Source organism: Panulirus ornatus, chromosome 6 (genome assembly GCF_036320965.1).
Source record: "Panulirus ornatus isolate Po-2019 chromosome 6, ASM3632096v1, whole genome shotgun sequence".
NCBI lineage: Eukaryota > Metazoa > Arthropoda > Malacostraca > Decapoda > Palinuridae > Panulirus > Panulirus ornatus.
Window position 1 is genome coordinate 50270446 of NC_092229.1, and position 24529 is coordinate 50294974.

Sequence of the window (24529 nt, forward strand, 5' to 3'; positions counted from 1 at the left end):
CTCCGTCTCTTCCCATGGGAGGAGGGAGGGGGTGGGGTTGGGCATTATATGAGGTTTCGCCCTTGTGGGTTTCAAGAGGTGTTTGGTGTCGGAGACGGGGAACTCAGGGGAGATGGCAGGCCCGAGGAGCCGTGGGCTGTAGAAATGATGAGTCACTCGGGGGGGATTTAGGTAGGGGGGGAGCTTATTTCCCTTACACAGCCTTTATAACATTGGCTCCACAGTTGTGCTGAGGGTGACTGTATTACACCTGTGGTCTTAAGAGACCTGGCCTGTAGCTCCACAGCTGTGCTGGGGGTGACTGTATTACACCTGTGGTCTTAGAGATCTGGCTTGGAGCTCCACAGCTGTGCTGAGGTTGACTGTATTACACCTGTGGTCTTAGAGATCTCTAACTCCACAGCTGTGCTGAGGGTGACTGTATTACACCTGTGGTCTTAGAGATCTGGCCTGTAGCTCCACAGCTGTGCTGAAAGCGAGGCCTTACAGGTGTTGGCTCAGACCCGAGGACATAAGGTCTGTGGGTCTGAGACCTAAACCCCACCAGGTGATAGTAGTGACCAGGGGCACCCAGTACAAGGGGTAACACCTCTTCTCTCCTCATCCAGCACGAGGGGTAACTTCTTCCCTCACCCAGATACGAGGGGCAACCCTTATTCTTCCCTCGCCCAGCACGAGGGGTAACCCCTATTCTTCCCTCGCCCAGCACGAGGGGTGACTCCTATTCTTCCCTCGCCCAGCACGAGGGGTAACCCCTATTCTTCCCTCGCCCAGCACGAGGGGTAACCCCTATTCTTCCCTCGCCCAGCACGAGGGGTAACCCCTATTCTTCCCTCGCCCAGCACGAGGGGTAACCCCTATTCTTCCCTCGCCCAGCACGAGGGGTAACCCCTATTCTTCCCTCGCCCAGCACGAGGGGTAACTCCTACTCTTCCCTTGCCCAGCACGAGGGGTAACCCCTATTCTTCCCTCGCCCAGCATGAGGGGTAACTCCTCTTCCTTCACCTAACACGGTGGGGGGGGGGGGGGCAGCAGTTCCTCTCCCTTTACCCAGCAACCAGCACCAGGGGGGGGGGGGGGGCACACCCAGCACCACATGACTCACGCAGGTCACCACTCTCACAGCAGCTCTCCCAAGCCTTCAACTCTTACTCCATTTCTCCCCTCCCCTCCCTCCCATCCACCCGTTGCTCTACTCTCACATCACTTGACTCAATCATTCCTCCCACTTTACTCTCTTTCCCTGCCTTCTCACCTCTCTCTTGCCCCATCAACTAAACCCACGGGTCAGTCCCCTCACAGCATCCTACAGCAACTCCCTCACAGATCCCCACAGGCCAGTCCCCTCACAGTACCCAACAGTTCAACTCCCTCACAGCACCCCATAGGTCAGTCCCCTCACAGCACCCCACAGGTCACAACTCCCTCACAGCACCCAACAGGTCACAACTCCCTTACAGCACCCCCACAGGTCACAACTCTCTCACAGCATCCCCACAGGTCACAACTCCCTCACAGCACCCCCACAGGTCACAACTCCCTCACAGCATCCCCACAGGTCACAACTCCTTCACAGCACCCCCACAGGTCACAACTCCCTCAGCACCCCACAGGTCACAACGCCACCACAGCACCCAGTTGGTGTTCCTCAGGGTCCTGTCCTATCGTCTACTCTCTTCGCTCAATAAATAATCATCTCTCTCCCACCTCTGACCCCTACTCACTCTCACGCTCGTGATTCCACTTGGCATAGTTCAACTCACTTCCTCGTTCTCATTCTCGAACTGAACAGACACCCTCACTCAATTTGGACCAATAGAGCATTTCGGAATGGAGGTTGGGGGGTGGGGGGAATAATAATACGTAAATTCAGTACTTGCTCAAACGCTATCACTCCTCATATCTCCGTCTGAGAGTCATTCGTTTCCATCTGTTCCAGACACCACAGCTCAACCCTGTCATGATAAAGAGATCATGGGCATGACCGTATATCTTCCACGCTACCTTGGAAGCCCTACATAATCGCCATGGCAAAGTCTGCTTCCCAAAAGGCAGGAGGTAGTGTACGGGCGCCGTGATTATTTTTCTTGCGGGCAGCTGTTTCACATCTACAGGGGTTCTATACACGCCCATGTATGGAATACTGCTCGCACATCTGGAGTGACTCATCCTCCACCTCTCTATCAACCAGGAGTGGAATCCAAACGCCTTCCCGTCTCATTAATTCTCCTGGCATCACCCTCTCTCTCCAAGCTTCCGCTTCCGTAGGCCGCGACGTGTTGCCGATCTCTCTCTCTCTCTCTCTCTCTCTCTCTCTCTCTCTCTCTCTCTCTCTCTCTCTCTCTCTCTCTCTCTCTCACTGCAGGCCTCATTTTTGGCTCCTGTTCTCGCGAGGTGTCTGCAGGTATATCCCCACCTTTGCTCAAGGCTGGCTGGCTCCTGCTTCCCACAGTTTGCGTGTGGAGACCGACCACTCGACGAGTAATGGCCATTGTGTTACCTCCTTCTCCTCTCAAACAGCTAAACTTTGGAATGCTTATCCTCCTTTTGTCTCTCCTTCTTCGCATAACCTTTCGTCCTGTCAGAATCACGTCTGCACACACTAGCTGAGCCCTGATTAATTCCATCTCTCTTTTTTCCAATCACTTCATTTCTTTCACCACAGATGGCCTTGATTGGGGCATGTCAGTCAGTAAATACAAGAAAAATGGTCAATTCCTTCACAACCGTTCACAGGTCAACCCCTTCACGGCGCCTAACAGATCTACACCAACACAGAACCCCACCCCTTTACAAGTCCCCAGCACGTCAACCCCTACACAGCACCTCACTCCTCACCTCCTTTCACAGCACCCCACACATCAACCTCATCACAGCATCCCCCCAAAATCATTCAAGGTCCCTAACACGTCAACCCTTTCACAGCGACTCACTCAACAACCCCTTCGAGACATCTCATAGGTCATCCCCTTCACAGTACCTCACACGTCAAGTTAGCTTGTGCCCCCTAACTCCCACTTCCACCCTCCCCCCCCCCAACCCGGCCAACCAAGGTCACACAACATGTCACTCAGCTCTGGTCCGATTACGTCTCGACTGATTCACTCAAGCATGTCTCCTATTCCTCGAGTCGCATTCCTTTTTCTTCCTACCCTCTTTATGGTATTATCTCACTTATTTACGTCTTACCCACCTTTTTCCTTTCATGCTGGCTTTTCCTTTTATTTCTACGTATCCTATTTCAAAGGCATCGCCTTATCGTAAACGATTTTCTCTCTACATCTTTTATTGTTCATTGTTTCGAGCTGTTTCATTGTGTGGCTTTGTCTCTCAGGCTCCTGGCATCTCTCTCTCTCTCTCTCTCTCTCTCTCTCTCTCTCTCTCTCTCTCTCTCTCTCTCTCTCTCTCTCTCTCCCGCGAGCACTGCTCGTGTAACACACACTTGCTACAAAGGCGCCTCAAGCCCAGTACGGTAACTCTATCTCTGAAGCTTCGTAATGTTTTGATTCTTTTTGACTCACGCTGACACCGAGATAACCCACGATACTGTGAACCTGAAGCCTCGGTGATTCGAAATGGTGGCATGGTCCACGATTATGAAGCCGCAGTGATTCGTAGAGGTTCACGACCCTATGGTTTCGAAGCCTTAATGATTCAAAATGAACCATAATAATAGACGACTAAGAAGCCGTAGTGTTTTGTAACGGTCCACGACCCATGGTTTCGAAGCTTCAGTCATTCTAAAAGTTCAACTATAGACCCTGCAGCTCTTCCTAAAACTCAGCAGATCGTTAAAGAATAACTGTATGGTGATGCCTGTCTCTAGCAATTTGACTTGTATACACCTAAAGACCTTGAATGACCTTACCCCGGTTTTACACATTTGGACATTTGTATACACAAGTTCCATTCTTGCATTAACTTTACCTTAACACTCTCTGTGTGTTCTCTTTTCGAAATGGATTTCTATACATTTATCCTCCTGTATCTAAAGTTTTTCCACTTACACAATCTTATCTCTTACATCATATTCCACCATTCGCAGTTCATTTTCTACTCTACTTTTTCTTTTTCTCATCAGCCATCCAAGCGTATCATCATTCCTCAATGATTTCATTCACACGACATTCTGATCTCTTCTCTTCATTCATTTCCCATTCAAAATGATCTGCTGTCACCGCCTCCAGAGGACATTCGCATTTCTTTCATTTCCATCATTCTTATGTCGAGCTCTGGAACACCAACTTCCTTCACCTTTTCTTTCCACTTCTTTGACGTCTGTTTCATCCGGATCTTTGATAAGTCGTCGTAACCCACTCACACACCACATGAAGCGCCCCTCCCCCCCCCCCCTTCACACACACACACACACACACACACACACACCTATCCCCATGCCCATCAAACAACATGGGTGACGAAACCAGTTCCTGTTGAACGGTAAGCTGATGGACCGACCCACTTGCCTATGGATTTATCACATCCAGCCCCTACACCCAAGCCACACCCCAGCTCTAATCCAGCCCATATCCAGCATTACCCAGTCCACACTACCCACCTCTTGACCCCTTTAACGCACCAGCGTTTTTGAATGAAGGCAACAGCCTTGTTTAAAAAAAAAAAAAAAGAGGGGACAGACTCGCCTATCGTGCATTCCCGCGCCTCGATACTCGCAAGTTCGAAGGTGAGAGAAACAAGAGAAAATACTACATCGGGTCACTTGAGCTGGAAGGAACGCGACAAGCGCCTGCAGGGGACGTGGTGACCCGCCGACCTGAACCTCAAAGAACGCAGTTAGCGGTCACCGGTTAAGAAGGTGAAGGTCAGGAGCCACAGTTCAAGTCGTCATACGAACTCTTATTTGCAGTGATGTTAAATGTCTCCTTTTTTTTTTTTTTTGGCCTCTGAACAAGTCAGGTGGTCGGTAGTGTTTTGTCAACGGTGGAAAAGTTCGGCTCCTCGACCTTCGTCGATCTTATTCTAGACCTTGTGGGTCGTGCCGGAACAGAGGGATTCCCTGGGAAATTGACGGGTGCTGTAGACGGAAGCAATGCTTCGGCGGTTAAAAAAAAAAAAAAAAATTGGTATGGCTGCCGTAAACAAAGAGTCGTGATTGATGGTCGAGCCACAGAATAGTTGGACGTGACAAGTGGCGTGCCGCAGGGATCAGTCTTGGAACCGCTTCTCTTTATCATATACATGAGCGACAATGATAACGGGCTGCGTTTTAACAATATACCAAAATTCGCATGACGATACTAAGCTGGGGTATACGAAGCTACAACAAAGTGACTACAACAGCAAGATGACGTAAACAAACTGATGGACTGGGTTCACAGGTGGCAAGTGAATTCTGGAAATCGATAATTGCAAAGTTTTCCACATCCATATAACAAATATGCTTAGGCATGACTTCTGAGTTATAGAAGTAGCCAAATGAGGAAAAAGGACGGGTGTAACAGTCTCTGGCGACCTAAAGCCAAGGAAGCAGTGCAAAGAAGTTGCGAAAAAAGGAGAGAAAAATTCAAGGACTCCTAGATAAGGCTTTCGGATTTGAAGTTAGGAAACTAATCCTCACTCTTTACAAGTCCTTTTATGCCTTATCCTGAAAGAGGAAAGAGACTACAGCAGATATTTCCAAATATGATTCGCGGACTGATGTCACTGTGGTTGGGCCTTACATGCAACAGCCTCCAACAGTTTAGGAAACCGACAATCCAAATGAGAAGAATGGTCTTAGCCCAATTTGTGGGGGTAGAAAACACCACGAAGACCATGTCAGGGATACGCAGTCCCTACAAAGCCCACATCCAGCCCTACCCAGTCCACATCCAGCCCTATCCAGACCTAAGCACGCATCCAGCCCTATCCAATCCTTACCTAACCCTACCCAGCCAACATCCAACCCTAACCAAGACATAGCCAGTCCATATGCAGCCCTACCTACACCACATCCAGCCCTACTAAGCCCATATCCATTCCTGTTCAGTCTAAATCCAGCATTACATAGCTACACCCTACCCACATCAAGCCCTACCTAGCCCTGTTGCAACCCTACCCTATCTATTCTATATCCAGCTCTACTTAGATCACACGTAGCCCAACCGGTTCAAACAAGACACTTGAGATACATACAGGTTCATACAAAAGCACTTTGTACTGTATACGATCAAGCTTAACAAGCAATAACATGAAAGTCATACATATACAGAAGGGTGTCTCACCTACAGTATAACACAGCTGATGTCTTCATGTGAATCACCTGTTGCAACCTTGCCTCCTGAAACTGAAGTTATGGCGTCACACATATCCTGCATTTCAGTGTAAGATAGAATATATATATATATATATATATATATATATATATATATATATATATATATATATATATATATATATATATATATATATATATATATGTATGTATGTATGAATGAATGGCAGAACAAAATACTGACCACGGGGCGCACATCAAAACTGACCACGAGGTGTACATCAACACTGACCACGAGGTGTATACATCAACACTGACCACGAGGTGTATACATCAACACTGACCACGAGGTGTACATCAACACTGACCACAAGGCGTACATCAACACTGACAACAAGGCGTGTATCAACACTGACCACGAGGTGTACATCAACAATGACCACGAGGTGTACATCAACACTGACCACGAGGTGTATACATCAACACTGACCACAAGGTGTACATCAACACTGACCACGAGGTGTACATCAACACTGACCACGAAGCGTACATCAACACTGACCACAAGGTGTACATCAACACTGACCACGAGGTGTACATCAACACTGACCACGAGGTGTACATCAACACTGACCACAAGGTGTATACATCAACACTGACCACGAGGTGTACATCAACACTGACCACGAGGTGTACATCAACACTGACCACAAGGTGTATACATCAACACTGACCACAAGGTGTATACATCAACACTGACCACGAGGTGTACATCAACACTGACCACGAGGTGTATACATCAACACTGACCACGAGGTGTATACATCAACACTGACCACGAGGTGTACATCAACACTGACCACGAGGTGTACATCAACACTGACCACAAGGTGTATACATCAACACTGACCACGAGATGTACATCAACACTGACCACGAGGTGAATACATCAACACTGACCACGAGGTGTATACATCAACACTGACCACGAGGTGAATACATCAACACTGACCACGAGGTCGTACATCAACACTGACCACGAGGTGTACATCAACACTGACCACGAGGTGAATACATCAACACTGACCACGAGGTGTACATCAACACTGACCACGAGGTGTACATCAACACTGACCACGAGGTGTATACATCAACACTGACCACGAGGTGTATACATCAACACTGACCACGAGGTGTATATATCAACACTGACCACGAGGTGTACATCAACACTGACCACGAGGTGTACGTCATCAACACTGACCACGAGGTGTACATCAACACTGACCACGAGGTGTATACATCAACACTGACCACGAGGTGTATACATCAACACTGACCACGAGGTGTACATCAACACTGACCACGAGGTGTATACATCAACACTGACCACGAGGTGTATACATCAACACTGACCACGAGGCGTACATCAACACTGACCACGAGGTGTACACATCAACACTGACCACGAGGTGTATACATCAACACTGACCACGAGGTGTACATCAACACTGACCCGCTACGTCTGTCATGCACACAAAACGACTTTGCACTTCTCGCAGGAAGGGGCCCATGCAGGATCCTCCCTCCCCACCCTCCTCTTCTCCCCGGGGAGGGGAGGGGAGGGGAGGGGAGGGGAGAAGGGGGGGAGGGAGCAAATGCGCCGACGCATACAGGACGAAACTGTGTGTGTGTGTGTGTGTGTGTGTGTGTGTGTAGGGAACAGACATGTCTTTCTGTACAGAGTTACTCACCTGCCCTAGCCTGGGACAAGTTACCTGACCGTCCGGGGACACTGCCGCCATCAGCTGACCGTCCTAGGACACCATACCTGGCCGTCCGTGGACACATGAACACCCGACCGTCCAAGGACACTACCACTTAACAGTCCGGGGACACCTCAGTCCCCACTTGATCGTCCGGGGATACCACTGCCACCTGACTGTACGGAGACACCTGACTGTCCGGGGACAATAACATCACTGCCTGACCGTCCGGGGAAACCACCCATCACCCGGCCGTGTATGGACACGCCATTGCAGACCTAACCGTCCGGGAACACACTACTGCTTTACCGTCCGGGGACACACCACCACCCGACCGTCCGGAGACACACCACCAACTGACCGTCCGGGGACATACCACCACATGACAGCCCGGGGACACGCCACTACTTTCCCGTCCCTGGGACACACTACCACCTGACCGTCCGTCTGGGGACACACCACAACTGTCCCGTCCCTGGGACACGCCACCAACTGACCGTCCGTCCGGGGACACACCGTAACTGTCCCGTCCCTGGGACACACCACCAACATCTGATCATCCAGGGACAGCATCACGGCACCTTATCCTCTCCTGTCCATATACCCTATGTCCCGGGACGGGATATGGCGTGTGACAAGAGGCCTCCGTAACATTACTGGTGGTTCGCTGTCCCTGAAACTTTAGTGTGTTACGTAACTTGCTTTTAATGAGTAGTAACTGTGTGTACGTGTGTGTGTGTGTGTGTGTGTGTGTGTGTGTGTGTGTGTGTGTGTGTGTGTGTGTGTGTGTGTAGCAGGCCAACAGCAGCTGGCCGGTATATATAAAAATATACATATATATAATACAATTTTCTTCCGTGATTCCTTCTTACTGTCCACTTAAATAACATTGTCATATTTGGGCGTCCACTGGACGCTGTAGGAAGACCACCCCCGTCCCGGGACGCGCGTCGGAGGGGGGTGGGGAAAGCGGGGGTGTGTGTGTGAGGGGAGAAGGGGAGGAACAACAGAGCGACGGGACTAGTAAGGGATGTTGTTTAGTGTCACATGGGTTGGGAGCGAGCGTGGAGGGTGCAGGTGGAGGGCGGGCGGCGGCACTCACCTCCGGGACACGCTACAACGCACACTGACCTAAGCACCCCGCCCAGCCTCCTTTATATACGTGCTCCTCCGCCAGGTGTCAAATGGCGGAATTTAACCTTCTCTTGCCTCCTTACGTCGGACGAAGGGGGGGAGGGGGTGTGGGCTCCCCCTCCCCCCACATATGGGGGCCCCCTCCTCCCTTCTTCTCCCCCCCCCCATTCCCCCAGACCACCAGCCCCGACCGACCCCCCCGGGCGGGGATAGCCCCGGCAAGAGAGGATAGATGGCGCAGGATAGATGGCTAGGGTGGCTGTAAAGGACGAACAGACGGGTGGGTAGTTAGACTAGACTTCCCACCTTCTCCCCCCACCCCCCACCCCCTCTCCTCACCCCGAACCTACCAGGGAGGGGAGCCCAACCAGCTAACCACCCACCCACCCAGAATGGGATGGTAGGGGGAAAGGGTGGGGATGGGGTAGGGGGTGGATAATGGGAAAGGGGCAACCAAAAATCATTCATCGCCTTTCCCATCACGTTGCCCACAATGGCGTTGGCCCTCCCTTCCGCTCCTTACCCAACAGCGCTTGCCCAAGTTTATCCATACCTCCGCCTCGCTACCTCACACTCCACCTGCCTGTCCCTCCCCCATTACACTCACACACACTCACAAAGGCGACTCCAAGCGCCCTCATTCCCTCATCCCACGCCGCTTGGCAACCTTACCCTCTCATATAACCTCACAACTGACTCCATCACCTCGGTACCTAACCCTCATCGCCTCATTCCTCACTCTCACAGCCTCTCATTACTTCACAGACTCATCCCCGCATTCGCAAACTGCCTGGCCATTCAGAGATGTGGTGTCGTGTTTACATACTGTCGGGCTTTTCAGAGATGTGGTGTGTTTACAAACAGTCGAGCCATTCAGAGATGTGGTGTCGTGTTTACATACTGTCGGGCTATTCAGAGATGTGGTGTATTTACAAACAGTCGAGCCATTCAGAGATGTGGTGTCGAGTTTACATACCGCTGGTCCATTCGAAGAGGTTTCGTGTTTACAAACAGTCGAACCATTCGCAGATGTGGTGTGTTGTTTACAAACAGTCAAGCCATTCGTAGATGTGGTGTATTGTTTACAAACAGTCGAAGTCTTTACAAACTGCCCGGGCCATTTTCAGATGTGGTGTCGTGTTTACAAACTGCCGGGGGGCCAGTGAGAGACGTGGTGTCATGTGTCCAAACTGCAGGGTCATGTTTACGTACTTGTTAGGCCAGAAACTGTTGGGACAATCCAAGCTGTGACGGGGTCAATGTACACTTTACGGAACTCCAAGCAGCATCACTAACACCACAACGTTATCCGGTACGAGATGAATACAAGATGGGGTCTCAATGATGGCAACAACACCCCCCCCCCCCCCCTTGAACTCACATTACAGTAAGGCAAACTTCGCTCAACTCAAAGACACGAAATTAGGGAAAAAAGAGGAGCAGCTGAATAAATAAATCTTAATGTTTACACTGTTGAAAAACAAAAAAATTGGAGTGTTCTTAAAAGTAAATCAATTCTTACTGAAAATGAGTTAGATTTATAAGAATGGTACTGTAATAAGAACCAGTATAGACTTAAACATAGATAACTACGTAAATACAAGAGCAAATATGCCACAATAAAAAAAAACATTAAAAAAGAATTAAGTATACGGAAAAGAATGCGGACGAAAGTTTAAGAAAGCTATAAAAAATCAATGCAAATATGAAAAAAAGAAAATCCCTGAATTTGAAAATAATCGCAAAGGTATTCTAGGCCAAATACACATGAAGGAACAGAATGTACAGTAGCTATCGAACAAAGGAAAGTTAAGATAAAGTAGTGATCGAACACAGGAAAGTTAAGATAAAGTAATTATCGAACACAGGAAAGTTAAGATAAAGTAGTTATCGAACACAGGAAAGTTAAGATAAAGTAGTTATCGAACACAGGAAAGTTAAGATAAGGTAATTATCGAACACAGGAAAGTTAAGATAAGGTAATTATCGAACACAGGAAAGTTAAGATAAAGTAGTTATCGAACACAGGAAAGTTAAGATAAAGTAGTTATCGAACACAGGAAAGTTAAGATAAGGTAATTATCGAACAAAGGAAAGTTAAGATAAAGTAGTGATCGAACACAGGAAAGTTAAGATAAAGTAATTATCGAACACAGGAAAGTTAAGATAAAGTAGTTATCGAACACAGGAAAGTTAAGATAAAGTAGTTATCGAACACAGGAAAGTTAAGATAAAGTAGTTATCGAACACAGGAAAGTTAAGATAAGGTAATTATCGAACACAGGAAAGTTAAGATAAAGTAGTTATCGAACACAGGAAAGTTAAGATAAGGTAATTATCGAACACAGGAAAGTTAAGATAAAGTAGTTATCGAACACAGATAAGTTAAGATAAAGTAGTTATCGAACACAGATAAGTTAAGATAACGTAGTTATCGAACACAGGAAAGTTAAGATAAAGTAGTTACCGAACACAGGAAAGAAAGCGATAACAAAGTTATAGTGGAAGAAGACCTAGATATACCTCAAACCAAAAAAGCTGCTTTATCCAGTGTCTGACAAAAGAGAAAAAAAAAAGAGGTGACAGAAGCTAATACCTACAAAATACAGAAAGACTCAGAACAAGTCAACCCAAAAGTGTATCGACTGTAACGTTCTAAAATTCATTAACCGAAGATAAATTACACACGATCGGAAAAGGAAATATCTTACCACTTTTTGTGCGAGACAATATGACATCATGGACGAAGGATTTTGAAAAATGTCCTTTGGTCTGGCCTAACTTCGTTAGCTATGCTTTTATGATAGAGTAATATATCAATTGCTAGCGACATTTCCTGTCATTTAACAAAATAAATGTTATATTGATTTCATATTTCGATAAAAACAGCTATAAATTGGGTTTCAAAATGTGTCACACATTCACGCTTCCCTATCCTACCGAAGCATCACTAGTCGTATCGATCATTTCGAAATTCATCGGACCCATCCGGGAAGAAACTTTTTTTTACCTTGTGTACCAAATTGAAATTTAGCTGATGTCACCCCAATATATGGGAGAGGAGATAAGAAATGTGCTGTAAATTACTTTTTCAATTAGCCCTACACTGCTTCTAAGAAAGACCATGGACAAAAATAGAATCAGACAAAATTGTAAGATTTCCAAATCAAAATTCAGTAACGGGCATTTGGTAAGCCTTTGGTAACAAAAAGAATCATGTCTACCAAACGTAACTAGATACTTTTTTTCTAACTGTTGTATAGGGGTTTCAAAAGTTCCTTCAGATGCAACACTTATATTTTCCGAAGGCATTTCACAAAGCCACAATTTTACACGGAATTAAAACCACAAGCGACAGATACTTTGCGAGGGCTGCCAACAACCACAAGAGAGAGAGAGAGAGAGAGAGAGAGAGAGAGAGAGAGAGAGAGAGAGAGAGAGAGAGAGAGAGAGAGAGAGTGATTGAACGTTTCGCGTCTTTCCTCCCAGCAGCCGGGATACAGCTGTCCACACCTCCTCATCTTATTTTCTTCCTCCTCCCGTTCTCTTCCCCCCCTTCAGTCTATCTCCCTTTAAGAGGCGATTCTGTCATCACCTGAAGAACAGGCTGTAAGGCCACGGCTTCGGTAGGGGTGACCAATACCCGTTGATCGATGCGTTTAAGTGCTGAGCACGACGGTACGACCTCCGTGCACGGCCTCCGGGCACAACGGCACGATCCTAGGCTGTGATGGCATGGCGTTTGACCTGACCCCAAAGAGGGTCTGGGCAAAAGCTCATACCCTCAGGTCCAAGGACAACACCATCCTGGCCGAGAGTCGTCCCGTAGTGAATAAGTATCGCACCGTCGTACCCAAGGGTCGTTATGTGCCCAAGGGTCGTTCTCAGTAACGCTCATTTACCATTGGCGTCTTAGCTACGTCTCTTCCTCATATATCAACTGACTGTGCTACGTCTTCTCTCTCATGACTGTATCTCACCTCACGATGTGATCATTACACGAAAGTGCACTTGGGAACTGTTACGAACCTGTGCGTCCCATGTGTTTATGGTGTAGGTAATGTTTATGTTGTAGGTTCATGTCAGCGTGGTGACCCTGGGGTCTCAACCGATTCGTTGTCCGTTCCCGCGCCGGCGTTCCAAGCAGGGCCTCCGGTATCTCGGCTGGGATTTTCGTCACTCAAGACGCGCCCGGCACATAGGCCTGTCATTTTCCCTCGCCTGCGGTGCCAAACGGCTGGGGTCAGCCAAGAAGTCATGCCTGGGAAAGGTCGCCTCCTGAGTATGCAGGGCAGGGCCTTAAAGCGTTATGAGGGTCGGACCTTAGGCCTCCAGCCAATCAGGAGTGACACTATGGGTCACCCCCTCCTCCAATCAGAGTCGGGATGAGGTGCGTGACAATACAGCTTTGGCACATCAAGGCTAACTGTATATGGTCATTTCTTCCAATCACAGTCGAGATGTGTCAGGTCAGGGCGTGGCTGGCGCCCCTCCCGGCTGGTTTCCTCTATCAACAAAAGCCCCTGACGACTGCTTGGCCGTCATTCCTTCAGCCACCACGAGCCCACCACGTCATGTGCGTTTCCCTTGTCTCAACCCAGTAGCCACTATGATTACGGCGTTCGCACTGAGTGATGCGGCGCTACACTAAACTATACGTTGTTTGGACTGTGTCGTTTCGGGTCCGAGTGTAACAGTAGTGCATTGTAACATAGAATTGTCCATGTCTTTATCGTTGAATTGCTGTAAAGGAAAGAGATCTCCTGGTCTGAAATCTTATCTAGGCTGTTAAGTGTTAACGCAAATATTGGTGCTCGAGTAATGTGCTTCTTTTGTCTTCTTGTACTCTTTATTTCTTGTAATATAAGTAGTTTTAATCCTGGTGTTTAACTTCATCCCTTAACTTTAATATAGCGTTATCCAGTGTTGCTGAACAATATATATATATATATATATATATATATATATATATATATATATATATATATATATATATATATAGATATATAATTCTAGGATCTTTTACTTAATAAACCTGTTCAAGCTCTACTGCATGGTATTATTAGGGTTAAATACTTATGAATGCTGACGCAGCCCGACCAGATGTGCGTTCTAAATAGCTGGTTAACTCTCGCTTTCTCAAACAGTCAGAGCCCCATTTCCTTCCCTCAGATCATCAATACGGCTTCCGCAGGGCAAGGTCTACTGGTGGTCTTCTGTATCTTACCTCTGCTCCTCCTCTCTCTGGGATTTTGGGGAATCTTATCGTGGGCCTCTTCTTATTGTGGGCCCTCGATAGAGAGGCTTCACCCTCTCATGTCAACAATTGTGTCCCTCAAGGTTTTATCTTATCGCCTATCCTCTTTCGTCTCGCCATACATGATCGTTCTTCAGTCCTTAGGCCCTATTCACTCTCACGCCCTTGTTTCCAATCTTAATACATCAGCTCACTTTCTCTCCCCTCTTGTCTCCAATACTCGTTCTTTTTCTCGCACTGAACTTATTTCCTCTTTTAATTGGGTCCCATCGCAGCATCTCAGAAGGGGGAGGTAGTAACCTGATTAAATTCAAGAGTGGATATAAGCAACTTCTACTCATATCTCATATCAAATTCCTCTCGTTTCCTTCTTTTAAATCTCAAAACACAACAGTTCATCCCATCAGCTATATAAACATGTTGGGCATAACCACATTCTTTACTCTGCCCTGGAAAGCGTAGATAAGTGAAAATCACAAAGCCTCCATCGCAAAAGCTGGGAGTGTCTCATAGGTGGAAAAATAATTTTCCTTCTAAGCAGCTATTCCGCGTTAACATTCTGTATCTACCATTTCCCCCTTTTCTGCACCTACTTTTAGCCTCACCTCCACCAACAAAATGATCACACATTCCTCCTGCCACCTCTCTCAGCACGTTCACATCCAACAGCCTCTCCTTTGCACGCCTGTCAGTCAACACGTAATCCAATTATGCTCACCGACCTCCATCCTTAACCCACCCACACATATTTATCTATGCACTTTTTTCCTTCTCCTCACTACCATGTATTCTCGATCGCCATTCCTCTTTTAGTTAACCATTCGACAAGCTTTTCCCCACTTTCACTTAAAAAGAGGATCACATGTTCCCGTTAGACCCTCAATCTCCCTGGAATCAGGTTCCGTAACAGCGAGAATCGGTCTTTTGCATCAAAGCTGCCACAACATTATCTCACCTCCTCCCACGACACGCTTCTTTCATCCTCACTCCTCTCAGTATATGGATGTTATCTACATAGCCCAGGACGGATACTTTGGTAGGCCAGCAGCCCAGGACGGATATTGCGGAGGGCCGGCAGCCCAAGACGGGTACTGTGGTGGGCCGGCAGCCCAAGACGGGTACTGTGGTAGGCCGGCAGCCCAGGATGGGTACTGTGGTGGGCCGGCAGCCCAAGACGGATACTGTGGTGGGCCAGCAACCCAGGTGGGTACTGTGGTTGGCCAGCAGCCCAAGACGGATACTGTGGTGGGACAGCAACCCAGGATGGGTTCTGTGGTAGGCCAGCAGCCCAAGATGGGTACTGTGATAGGCCAACAGCCCTGGACGGGTACTGTTGTGGGCCAGCAGCCTAAAACGGGTACTGAGGTAGGCCTCGGCCCACGAAGGGTACTGTGGTGAGCCAACAGTCTAGAACGGGAACTGTGGTGGGCCAGCGGCCCAGGACGGGTACTGTGGTAGGCCGGCAGACCACGCCAGGGATAACAACTGCTGCAGAATATATATATATATATATATATATATATATATATATATATATATATATATATATATATATATATATATATATATATATATATTCGTGAATCTGCAGCAGTTGTTATCCCTGGCGAGGTACTATAGAGATTCCTCCTCCTTCAGGAGCAGTTTGCCCCGTCGGGCCACTGAAGAGTTCCATCGTCCCACAGGCACACAACCCCTCCGAGCGTCCGGCACGAGGCGGCCCGCCCCAGTCAGTACTTGACCACCGATATATCTGTCACCAGTCATGTGGAGCAGGTCCGACGCGGGGGCCGCTTGTCCAACGCCTTGTATGTGTCTCGCTACATCGCGGCTGCTGACAGCTTAAAGCCCTTAATCCCCCCTAACGCCGCTCCTGCTTTCTCAGGAGTCTTTCGTCGCCCTTCATAGTTTGTTATGGTGCGTCGCGGTGTGTGGCACCTCTGTCAGCGTCAGGACGAGGAAGGAGGTGGACGTAGTGTGAGTATATCTGTTCTCTCTCTCTCTCTCTCTCTCTCTCTCTCTCTCTCTCTCTCTTATCCATTCAATCCATGATCATGGATGATGGCTACCACGCTCCGTGCAGTTAGTGTGGAGGGGATGGATGCAAATGATTCGTTGACGTCGCCTTTTTCTGACATCCTACCTTTCATTTCCTCGCGTCTATGTCTCTCTTTCGCGTAAGAACCGTAAGACACAGAGGCCTCAAACTCTGGGTGTAGGTACTTCAGATTCTGTTTTAAGCTACAGCACTCTGGCTTAGATGGGGGTGGCCCCACCTCTGTAGCTTGCCTCCTTTGCTACTCTGTTGTCCTTACGTAGGCTACAGATGAGACCAAAACCTGTATTGTATGCCAGGCTCTTATAGTGTGGTGGGGATGGGGGAGGATGTGCACGTAAAGGTGTTCATCACTCAACCATCCCACTTGCCAACTGGCACTCCGTGGCAGGTGGTGGGTTTTTATGACACCTTGGGATGGCCTCACTTCACACACACACACACACACACACACACACACACACACGCACACGCACACACACACACACACACACACAGGGTACTCTCTCCCACCGTAAAGTTTACAAGGTCTCCGTACACCTGGGAGATACATCTGATAATGTCCCATCTATATACCTAACTCTTGAGATTTAGAAAAGAAAATGCTATTGACTAAACTCAATTCAGGAAGCCGACACAGAGGTGGCGCACACTGTCAGGCTCCCTAGACACGAGCACAACCACCTCCAGCACACCAAACCCACAGCCTCATGAGAAGTACATAGGTGGCGCTTTGCAGACTCGCTCGCGTCACCCTGGCCGCACATGAACCAGCACCGCCACAGCCAACACCCACGCAACACGTCTCCCCTCTGGTTGACCATGGGAGCGAAGAGAGGGCGGGCTGGCTTCACCGGCATTCTGGGAATGATCAACCACCGTGATGCAGGCCTTGAGGAAGCAGCCGTTTCATACCAACACCTCTCTTTTCACGAGGCCCGCCAAAGATCCATCACGTCGCAGAGAAGACAATCGAGAGCTCGCCTCGCGCAACCCGGACACACGGAGGCAAGATTCGAGGTGGAGTGGCCAGTGTGGGGGAACACATGTTGTCCCGTGCAGTCACCGCGAGAGAGAAATTATAGGTCGTCTTAATTCCAAAGCATCATTTTCAAGCCTATGTCTGACCCCTCATATTTCCACTTCATCATTTACTATATGAATACATGTACTGTCCTCCAGCAGATAGCTTCGTCATAGAACGCCAGGTCTTCTGTTAATTAGCTTTCCCATGTAGGCTACAAAATGTCTCTCGACCTTATGCACACTAGAAATATTCTAAAAAGAGTATCTAACGCCTGAACCCACTAACATCTAGTATAGGAACAGAGTAAAACCTAACATCAGAAGACATCTAACACCTAAACCAGCCAAAACCAGATGTCTGAACCGACTAACATCTAATAGTTACAACCACTAACATATGAACACTCTAACCCCACTATCATATACCATCTAAAATCAACTAACACATTAACTACGAACTTACGAACACTTCACGCCAAAACTTTTTTCCTTGATGTTGAGGCTAAACATTCTAACATAGGAAAGAGAAGTTCTCAGAACTAAGTGAAACATCCCCGCACGGGACAGTCGAACAAGATGCGTATCCCAGCTGATGTAAGATTCACCAGTTCCCAGTATCTCTGACGTGCATCGGGTAAACCTTGAGGTATACTGGACGAAATACGAATTCATCTCAGACCCGACGATTAAAGCAGGGGGCCAAGTGAGGATATTCCCTCTAAGGCTCAGTCCTCTGTTCTTATTGCTACCTCGCTAATATATATGTGCAATGAATCAAAATATTCAGCTTCGTCAAACACTATGGAACATAAAGATAAATGAAACTTTATTTTAAAGAATGAAAGAAATAAGGTAAACCGATCTCTAATAAATATCATCAGAAATAAAGCAAAGTGGACTCTGTCTGACTATCACTAACCAAATGATACACCATTTAACTGCACTAGGAATAAAGCAGATCAAGTTCCGCTGAAGAGGCGCCACAAATAAAGCAACCTTCGTTCAGTCAACCCACATCAGAAATAAAGCACAATCTGCTGCACATACGCCCAGAGGCGCCAATATAAAACTTTTGATGGAAGACAAAAATAATAATGTCCCCCAAGGAAAACTTACTCCACCTTCCTCTTTTATTTCCCTCCTTTTCAGTCTCTCAATAAGGAAAATGGAATAATTTCCACACCATCTTTATCCAAGATAATAATAAATGACCTCTGACGCCATGATATATCGAATGGAGGCCAAAGTATAGAAGGCGAAAGATGCCTTTGGAGTGTACACTGATGATTAATTAGAGATGAAAGATGAGAGGAAAACGCAACATGTGTAACAAAGAAAATGTGGAAGGGAGGGATGGGAGACCTTATGAAATTCAGGGACATCAGTGAAATCTGTCGAATGACGGCAGGTCAAGAAGTGAAAGAAGCCCAACTGAGGTCAACCTTAAGTGGTTTATTACTGAGGTGGGGAAATGGGGAAAGACGACTAAGGAAACTGAGGGGGACGACTACTGAGATAGGACGACTGCTGAGGGAACTTCTGAAGGGGAACGACTATCGAAGTGGGACGACTGTTGAGGTAAACGACTTATGAAGCGAACGATCACCGAGGGGTACGATTACTAACGAGGACGATTGTTGAGGGAGACGACTACTGAGGGACGACCACCTCGGGGGACGACTGCAGACAAGAACTACACACGCAGAACGACTACTTTGGGGGAACGACTAAGTGGGGGGAAAGAGAAAGTGCAGTACTCATTCACTGTGAGAAAAAAGACAGAGAATGGTGAACTGTCATGTGACCGACCCAGTCAACAGTCAGGCTAATAATAACAATCGCAAAGGGATCCAGTCCCATACATTCCCTTGCCCAACTGTCAGTCACGAAGCATGAGCCAGTCAGGAGGTAAGACAGTCATAAGGAGGTCAGGAAATACAGTCTCCATTCTCCACCTCCAGTTAGGAGGAGGGGGAGGGGATGGGGGTTGTTGAAGCGAGACAGACAGTGGGGGGGGGGGGGACGTGGGGAGGGAAGTGGACACCCTTCTGCGGCTTTTCCAGGAAGATCCTGGAAGGGGAACCCACGAGCCGGCGCTCACATATAAATCATGAAGACTGTGCAATTAGGCTGTTAAAGCCTGCCCGAGTATTACCGTGAGGGCTGGGTTGGACTGTAAGGGGGGGGGGGGGACTCTGGGATGGATCGTCGTCGGGGTGGAGAGGGAGTGGGGGTCGAGTGGAAACGGGAGGGGGGGGGGGTCTTCGGTTAAGCCGGATAGAACCAGGAAGGGTTTTTTTTTTGGGGGGGGGGAGAGCTGAGTGGAAGTAAGGAAGGGTCTCAGGGGAAGCTGGATGGAACCAAGAGGTTCTTCGGGGAGCCGGATAGAACCGTGATGGTCTTTGGGGAGCAAGGTGGAATGGGCATGGTCTTCTAGAAGCCAGGTGGAACAGGGAGAGTCTTCAGGGAGACAGATGGAACCAGGAAGGTCTTCGGGGAACCGGAAGGGTGGGAAGCTAAGTCGAACCGGATGGCTACAAGCCTGAGCTGATACACCGGGAACTGATGGACCAGAAGAAGAGAGGCGGGAGGTGGGGTTAAAGGCGGATAGATAATGATAGTGATGGGTGCATCTACGTATGTATCTATTTCATGTATTTCATAATTACCCCAATGTTAATTCCTATGAGAAAGTCATTTGGACGTAATTCTCTATTTGGATTGTACCGAGAACCCAAGAGACAAAGCTTTTCTTTTTCTCTCGACAGATGAAACAATATGTGTGAGGAGTCAAACACAAAGTTTCAGAATTGGTTTCCATCAGAAGATTCGGGAGTTCCGAGGCTCCAAGGAAACGGGATGGCCGGATCCACTCCTGGAACACGCATGTAGATGAGACCTGCGGAGGAAAGGACTCACAACGGACCTCAACTCTCACAAACTTCTGCAACTAGGAACCTCGACTCTCACAAACTTCTGCAACCAGGAACCTCGACTCTCACAAGCTTCTGGAACCCGGGAACCTCGACTCTCACAAACTTCTGCAATCAGGAACCTCAATTCTCACAAACTTCTGGAACCAGGAACCTCGAATCTCACAAACCTCTGCAACCAGGAACCTCGACTCTTACAAACTTCTGGAACCAATCCCCTCAATTCTCACAAACTTCGGGAACCAGGAACCTCAATTCTCACAAACTTCTGGAACCAGGAACCTCGACTCTCACAAACTTCCAGAGCTAGGAACCTCAACTCTCACAAGCTTCTGGAACCAGGAACCTCAATTCTCACAAACTTCTGGAACCAGGAACCTTGACTCTCACAAACTTCTGGAACCAGGAACCTCGACTCTCACAAACTTCTGGAACCAGTCCCATCAATTCTCACAAACTTCTGGAACCAGGAACCTCAACTCTCACAAACTTCTGGAACCAGTCCCCTCAATTCCCACAAACTTCTGGAACCAGGAACGTCACCTCTCACAAAACTTCTGGAGCCAGGAACCTCGATTCTCACAAACTTCTGGAACCAGTAACCTCAATTCTCACAAACTTCTGGAACCAGGAACCTCGACTCTTACAAACTTCTGGAACCATATACCATCTTGCCATCAGTTTCTTAAGGAATGTATAAAGACTTTCCAGGACAAACCGAAAGTTGCCAGGCTGGCACGTTAGCTATGAAGTATGATATACATGTCCCACTAGTCTAAAAAGGTATTGGGCTCGATGATCAGAATACAAATGGGGGATTTGCTGATTGACAGAAACCATTCAATAAAATCTAAGGATACGAAGAACGAGAGATCGGGTAAACACAAACGATGAGTCAAGCCTAGGGGTATAAAGGCAGCATAAAAGGTCAGTGAATACTTGGGTAAACTGCCTGCTAGTGCCATGAATACTGAGGTAGTAATCTCTAGGAAGAAGAGAGACATCCACACAAAGTCGGTCAGATATCTTCACCTACATGGACAGATATGAATGAAGAGTCCTTCATCAGGAAACCTCGTTACTACTCTGAACTCTCTGTTGCCTGAAACCTCTCTCACTCCTTCACTTTGGTGTAATGAGGCAGCACGGTTGTCGTCCGTGTCAGACAACAATTCTCATGAACCTTGAGCTACAAAAGTTCTCGTTGCATCTACACTTCACACACACACACACACACACACACACACACACACACACACTTCCTGAAAAATCTGCTGATATCACCAACGGCTAAGATCGTCTTCACAGCTAGAGGGGTGGAAACAGGGAGAGCAAGGTTTGTGTAGAAACGCTCTTGTCACGATCCAGATCTCCGAGGAATTGACAAGTGCTTGGGAACATGAAGCAAAAATGCAGTGGAGTGTGAGATTCTATGTGGCTCCTCAGTGGGTTACGTCTATTTTGGACGTCTTCGGAGTGTGATACTCCAGGTATGTGTGCTAAGTGTGCTAAGTCTATCTTAGACGTGTTCGGAGTGTTTGAATCTCGGTGATGCGAAGTGTCCAGTCTGGCTCGAAGTTGAAGTACCGTCCTTCCCTGCGCGTGGGACGAGGCCAATCACTGTTACGCCTGAGAAGTTCCTGCTGCGGTGGTGTTGGAGGCTGGAGGTGGGGTAGCGAGTGGGGTAAGTGCATTGCTCAGGGTTGGCTACCATGTCTGCTCTTCGCCCTCAAGGTCGGCTCGACGGCCTCGCCCGGAGAGTCGAACCAAGAGCCCTGGGCATGCCTGTTACCTACACATGTCAAGCACTCCATGAAATCCATCAACTGACAGTTACTGAACACGATGTCCTCCTCCTTGCAACAGCTTACCGGTTCACAAAATGCTTAAATGAGTAAAATATCTCAACCTTACAGGCGAATTCCTTCCTTGGGTAAACTCAGTGGATGGGCCACCACCATGAACACTGCTACAAACCATTTGGTATATATTCACAACTGAAGTTAAGAAATACAGCAGTTTTCCTCATCTTATATCAAGATAAGTGAGCAGTTCATTTGCCAGCCAGGAACGAAGCTTCAAGAAAAGCAATTAGAACTTGTAGTGTGGCATGAACCGCATACACAGATCATTCACTTAGGGCAGGAGAACTTTTAGCCTCCGATACGGGCGTGAATGGCCAGGTCGTGGCTGTGAATGGGCGTGACGTCACCGAGAGTGAGAGCAGCGCCACACCTGCACATGCGTCAGGGATGGGCAACTCTCCTGACAACAAAAGAAGCCAGACAAGTGAATGGTGAGGCAGACGACACTCGCCAGCTAGTCATGCTCTTCCCAAGGGCTCGTCAATGGAGACTCGAGATTATGTGAAGTGCTATAACCATTTACCTCCATGAGGGTGAGAATCAGATCCATGTGGTATAAGGGTGGCGACGTGGTCAATGGGCTGAACCAGAAAATATGGATCGATGAAGACCAGTAAATAGTATGTGATACTCGTCTTAACTGACGAACTGTGGCTTCGGGACGTTATACATGGCTGCTGGGGAGTGGATGTGTCCAAACGAGGCCGTTGTTCGTCGATTCCTGACGATACCACGCGAAGGTTGGAGTAGCAAGTGGGTATCAAAGAAATGACATCCAGAACCAGTGTGGAGATATTCATGGCCACCACAGGCAATTGGTGGTGTTCCTAGCGATCTGGAGTAAGATCAACGGAGAAGCATGAAAAATCATTTTCATCCTTCATCCTCGACTGTTCACATCTCCAGCAGGTGTTCAACACAGCAGAAATAAGAACAGATTTGGAAAGTAGAACAAAGCTGAACGGAAGCTCCCAGATAATTCTTCGTACGATAGAGGGAATGTTTCTCAAGATTTGAAGCAACAGCCAGACGCATGCCTCGTCGGCAGGGACACGTGCGGGCAGGTCACGAAAACAGTGGCCAGATTAATACCTGTAGAACAAGGGAAGGTCAGCAACAACACAGCATACGAAAGAGATAGTCTGGAGAGGGAACTGGTGCCTGGAGAACTGAGACAAAACGTATTTTCTATTCTACAATTCCTCATAAGAAAGTGAACGAAGAACCACCCAAACTATGTGAGCTGTACTCCATACAAGGGCGAATCAAAATGCATAAATATACAGCACCTATTCGAAACCTCCAACTTTTGGGAAGCAGACTTCGTGATGTTGATCATATGGGGTTCCCAGGACAGGGTGAATTATATGATTATAAGAAAAACATGCTTACGTTATCACAGGGTTAAACTGAGGTGTCTTGAAACTGGACAATGGGAAACAATAATAATCAGAAAGAAATACTGGATGAAGTGGCGTTCTGGTACCACTGAATCTAACCAGGCTACTGCTCCTCACTCCAAGATGGTACCCAAGTCCAAACTAAAAATATGTTCAGTACAAGAAAGAGAACGAGTACTCGAAGGAGAGGGAGGGAAAAGAAATAAGAGTTGAAGTGTGTAAAGCGGTATATTATCGGCATAAGGGCGAACGGGGTTAGAAGCTGAAGAGGAAAGATCATGTACGTAGAAAAGAGAGACTAGAGGATAGGACTGAGCCCTGAGGAACTCCACTGTGGACAGAATATAAGAGGAGGAAGTTGTTCCATCACTGACTACTGCAATGGAGAGAGAGAGAGAGAGAGAGAGAGAGAGAGAGAGAGAGAGAGAGAGAGAGAGAGAGAGAGAGAGAGAGAGAGAGAGAAGCAGGAAGACCAAAATAAAATGAAGTTTAGAAAGTCTTCATGATGCCACTCCCGGTCAGATGAGTTGAAGATGTTCCATGGCTGACTAGCCGCACTCACTTCCCATCATCTTAATCGCCTTTGCCTTGTCAAGAGAACCAGACACCGTAACCGAGATTCACCAACCAGTGAACTACTACTACTACTACTACTACTTCCCACGATGTGAAGGATTGTGACGTGTGGCAGGTGTTGCCCCGGCCTGGGCTATCTCCTGGGTGTCGGGAGTTGATTTGTTCACCTCTGATGTATGGGAGGCGCCCTGGGTGTCAGGAGTTGAGGATGATGTGTACCTCTGATGTATAGCAGCCGTTGCTCTGGCCTTAGCGGTGCCCTGGGAGCTGGGGCTTCACGTGGACACCTCCCCTGGTGTTCA

The 24529-nt window shown here is 47.8% G+C and overlaps 1 protein-coding gene across 2 annotated transcripts in view; it reads right to left on the reverse strand.

The window, feature by feature from the left end:
* Positions 1-9108, reverse strand: part of Fs (Follistatin) — a 267994-nt gene extending 258886 nt beyond the window's left edge. For both annotated transcript variants that reach the window (XM_071662923.1, XM_071662924.1), the window contains exon 1: positions 9083-9108. The gene's annotated coding sequence lies outside the window, so the exon portion shown is untranslated. The remainder of the gene's footprint in view (positions 1-9082) is intronic.
* Positions 9109-24529: the final 15421 nt, after the last annotated feature.